Genomic DNA, 5,000 nt, shown 5'->3' on the forward strand with positions numbered 1-5,000 from the left:
TATTATCTTTTTCTCGTATGCATCGCAAATGATCGATACTTTCAAAATAATCTGAACCCTTACACTTAGTCAACTCAAAGTGATTGACGTTTGACATCAATTTTATGTCGGTTTTATGAAATAGATTTTGGTCGGCGGTCGGTAACGGCCATATATGTCTTATATATCAATTTGTATGAAAAAGTTTAAAAAAAAAAAAAAAAACTCAATCAACTAAGTAAGTAAGTAAGTAAGCAAGCACTTAAGTTTCTTTTAGTGAGTACTATCTAGAATAATTAAAATATCGACATTTAAATCGACGGTCCCTATTTGGAAGGTTAACCTATAGCCCTAATAATAATTATATTATTATGATTATGACAATGTTGATGTTGTTGCACTAGACACACCATAATAAACCATAAATAGTTTTTCTTACCAGAAGAGTTTTTATTTTTAAATATTCAATTTTAACTAGAAACGTATCGCTATCGCTAACAAAACCCCACACCACACACCACCACACGTTACACACATATACTTGACAGAGTAGATACTATCTACATATCTATCGACAGAGTTGTAGATATCGTGCCGTTGAACGGCATCTTGTCGCGTCGCGTGGCGATCTTGTACGAGAAACATTTTCCTCTGACATTGTATCGGAATAATTATTATAATTCATTATTATACATACATACATACATACATACATACATACATACATACATACATACATACATACATACATACATATTATTAATAAATTAATTGTTTTTTTTTTTTTTTTTTTTTTTTTTAAATAAACCCACATTGCCATTTCTCTGAGCGTGTGCTGCGAGCTTCAACGAGAAACATTCGGCGCGAAACTGTCGAGCGGCCGGCCGTCGCGCGCCGCACCTGTACGAGAAACATTTTCCTCTGACGTTGCATCGGAATAATTATTATAATTCATTATTATACATACATACATACATACATACATACATATTATTAATAAATATAATTGTTTTTTCTTTTCTTCAAATAAACCCACATTGCCATTTCTCTGAGCGTGTGCTGCGAGCTTCAACGAGAAACATTCGGCGCGAAACTGTCGAGCGGCCGGCCGTCGCGCGCCGCACCTGTACGAGAAACATTTTCCTCTGACGTTGCATCGGAATAATTATTATAATTCATTATTATACATACATACATACATACATACATACATACATACATACATACATATTATTAATAAATATAATTGTTTTTTTTGTTTTTTCTTTTCTTCAAATAAACCCACATTGCCATTTCTCTGAGCGTGTGCTGCGAGCTTCAACGAGAAACATTCGGCGCGAAACTGTCGAGCGGCCGGCCGTCGCGCGCCGCACCTGTACGAGAAACATTTTCCTCTGACGTTGCATCGGAATAATTATTATAATTCATTATTATACATACATACATACATACATACATACATATTATTAATAAATATAATTGTTTTTTCTTTTCTTCAAATAAACCCACATTGCCATTTCTCTGAGCGTGTGCTGCGAGCTTCAACGAGAAACATTCGGCGCGAAACTGTCGAGCGGCCGGCCGTCGCGCGCCGCACCTGTACGAGAAACATTTTCCTCTGACGTTGCATCGGAATAATTATTATAATTCATTATTATACATACATACATACATACATACATACATACATACATACATACATATTATTAATAAATATAATTGTTTTTTTTGTTTTTTCTTTTCTTCAAATAAACCCACATTGCCATTTCTCTGAGCGTGTGCTGCGAGCTTCAACGAGAAACATATCTATCAATACAAATGTCTATGCAAAAAAAAGAAAACAAACAAAATCATATCAGTCAATAAAATAAATAATAATATTTTTTTACTACTACTACTACTACTACTAGTACTACTACGTGCTACTACTGCACGCCAATACACATACATAATAAAATGAAAAATCGTCTCTCTCTCGCTCGCTCTACGAGAAACATTCGACGTCCGCTCCAATGCCGACGCGGACTATTGCTCTCGGTATAGATGTGGAGCGAAACAGTCGTGCGCACAGCGTCGACTCGTTCTCGTTGCCGCGCGTCGTTCGTCTCAAATAGACACGAACGACGGACGAGAGAGAATGTGTTCTTGTTTTTGTGTTTGTGCGAAGTGTGAGAATATTATATACATATATTCGCGCATGGATGATATAGATATGGGTATGGATTTTCGGAGGAAATTATATCAAATTCGTATTTCGAATGCGAGACCGCCGAGATCTTTCCCAGCTCTCTCTCTCTCTGTGTGTGTGGTGTATAGTACATTTTATATATCTCTCTTGTGTCAACACAAAATAACAAAGAATATACATACTACTCCTCCTCATATTTTATATAATATAATATAAAATTATATTATAGCACCGCGTTCGCAGACCGTATGGTGATGTTACCAATCGACCAAGATTTGGGACCGTCTCCCCCGGTGTTATCTGTGATGTTAAAAGAATACGCTTCTAGGCACACCTCAACGCAGGGCGCCTAGCGTGTTCGACACGTGCGCGGTCGCCACGGCGACCGTATATGGAAAGAATGTATAAAAGAGGACGCACACGCGCCCATCGTCGAAACGGTGTGCGCAGCGTCGTGTTGGAATTTATCCCTCAAGCTCCGGGCGTTGATCGTATCTAGTGCGAATCATGCGTGTGTGTGCGCATGTAATTGCCAGCCGAGTTTTAATATGTTTACAATAACGTATTGAATAAAAATTGAGAAGTTGCGTTTAGATGAATGTTCAATTTTCAAATTGTCACAACATCGATTCCCGCCCGCGGGGTCGTGTTCGTTGCAGTTTTATGTCCCTCACAGTGGTCGAGCATCGTTGTACATCACCTCGTTGCGAGATCGTGACGGGACGGCCGCTCGTAGACCGGTCAAAGTTAGTCTATCGATATGAAGCGCGAACGTCGCGTCGCGTGCAAATTCGACGCGTTACGTTCACGCGTGTCGAGAAGGCGCGCGCGCAAGCGCGCGCCCCTCGACGCCGCCGAGCCAGCGGCTCGCCGAAGCCGCGTGACCGCGGTGTAGGCGTGTCGTTTGCGTAAGCAGCTCCCTGGTTGATCCTGCCAGTAGTTATATGCTTGTCTCAAAGATTAAGCCATGCATGTCTCAGTGCAAGCCGTATTAAGGCGATACCGCGAATGGCTCAATATATCAGTTTTGGTTCCTTAGATCTTACTCAGTTACTTGGATAACTGTGGTAATTCTAGAGCTAATACATGCAATCAGAACTCTGACCAGTGATGGGATGAGTGCTTTTATTAGATCAAAACCAATCGGCGGAGGGCCATGCGTCCGAAGTCGTTAATTTTGATGAATCTGGATAACTTTTGCCGATCGCACGGTCCAGTACCGGCGACGCATCTTTCAAATGTCTGCCTTATCAACTTTCGATGGTAGTTTCTGCGACTACCATGGTTGTCACGGGTAACGGGGAATCAGGGTTCGATTCCGGAGAGGGAGCCTGAGAAACGGCTACCACATCCAAGGAAGGCAGCAGGCGCGCAAATTACCCACTCCCGGCACGGGGAGGTAGTGACGAAAAATAACGATACGGGACTCTTACGAGGCCTCGTAATCGGAATGAGTACACTTTAAATATTTTAACGAGGAACAATTGGAGGGCAAGTCTGGTGCCAGCAGCCGCGGTAATTCCAGCTCCAATAGCGTATACTAAAATTGTTGCGGTTAAAAAGCTCGTAGTTGCATTTGTGCGCCGCGCTGTCGGTGCACCGCATCCGCGGTGATACTGACACGTCTGCGGAGCATATCGTCGGTGAGCCGGCGGTAAAACGCCGGTTCAATATCAAAATCCTATCGCGGTGCTCTTCGGTGAGTGTCGAGGTGGGCCGACAATTTTACTTTGAACAAATTAGAGTGCTCAAAGCGGGCTCAAAATGCCGCTTGAATATTTCGTGCATGGAATAATAGAATATGATCTCGGTTCTATTTTGTTGGTTTTCAGAACTCCGAGGTAATGATTAATAGGGATAACTGGGGGCATTCGTATTGCGACGTTAGAGGTGAAATTCTTGGATCGTCGCAAGACGAACATCAGCGAAAGCATTTGCCAAAGGTGTTTTCATCAATCAAGAACGAAAGTTAGAGGTTCGAAGGCGATTAGATACCGCCCTAGTTCTAACCGTAAATATGTCATCTAGCGATCCGCCGACGTTACTACAATGGCTCGGCGGGCAGCTTCCGGGAAACCAAAGATTTTGGACTCCGGGGGGAGTATGGTTGCAAAGCTGAAACTTAAAGGAATTGACGGAAGGGCACCACCAGGAGTGGAGCCTGCGGCTTAATTTGACTCAACACGGGAAATCTCACCAGGCCCGGACACCGGAAGGATTGACAGATTAACAGCTCTTTCTTGATTCGGTGGGTGGTGGTGCATGGCCGTTCTTAGTTGGTGGAGCGATTTGTCTGGTTAATTCCGGTAACGAACGAGACTCTAGCCTGCTAAATAGGCGTCGTCATTCAAGGTGTGCGCGACTCTCGGGGAGCGCAACTCACTGGCGACGTATTAAAATTCTTCTTAGAGGGACCGGCGGCTTCGAGCCGCACGAGATTGAGCAATAACAGGTCTGTGATGCCCTTAGATGTCCTGGGCCGCACGCGCGCTACACTGAAGGAATCAACATGTTCTCCCTGGCCTAGAGGCCCGGGCAACCCGTTGAAACTCCTTCGTGCTGGGGATTGGGGTTTGCAATTATCCCCCATAAACGAGGAATTCCTAGTAAGCGCGAGTCATAAGCTCGCGTTGATTACGTCCCTGCCCTTTGTACACACCGCCCGTCGCTACTACCGATTGAATGATTTAGTGAGGTCTTCGGACCGACACGCGGTGGCCTCACGGCCGTCGGCGTTGCTGGGAAGTTGACCAAACTTGATCATTTAGAGGAAGTAAAAGTCGTAACAAGGTTTCCGTAGGGGAACCTGCGGAAGGATCATTAACGTTGGTTT

The 5,000-nt window shown here is 43.5% G+C and overlaps 1 non-coding gene across 1 annotated transcript; it reads left to right on the plus strand.

Moving 5' to 3' along the window:
• Positions 1 to 3,084: 3,084 nt before the first annotated feature.
• On the plus strand, positions 3,085 to 4,990 carry LOC123719149. The gene has a single exon (XR_006755214.1). It is a non-coding gene; the product is annotated as a small subunit ribosomal RNA (ribosomal RNA).
• The last annotated feature ends 10 nt before the right edge of the window (positions 4,991 to 5,000 follow it).

Source organism: Pieris brassicae, unplaced genomic scaffold (genome assembly GCF_905147105.1).
Source record: "Pieris brassicae unplaced genomic scaffold, ilPieBrab1.1, whole genome shotgun sequence".
Lineage (NCBI taxonomy): Eukaryota > Metazoa > Arthropoda > Insecta > Lepidoptera > Pieridae > Pieris > Pieris brassicae.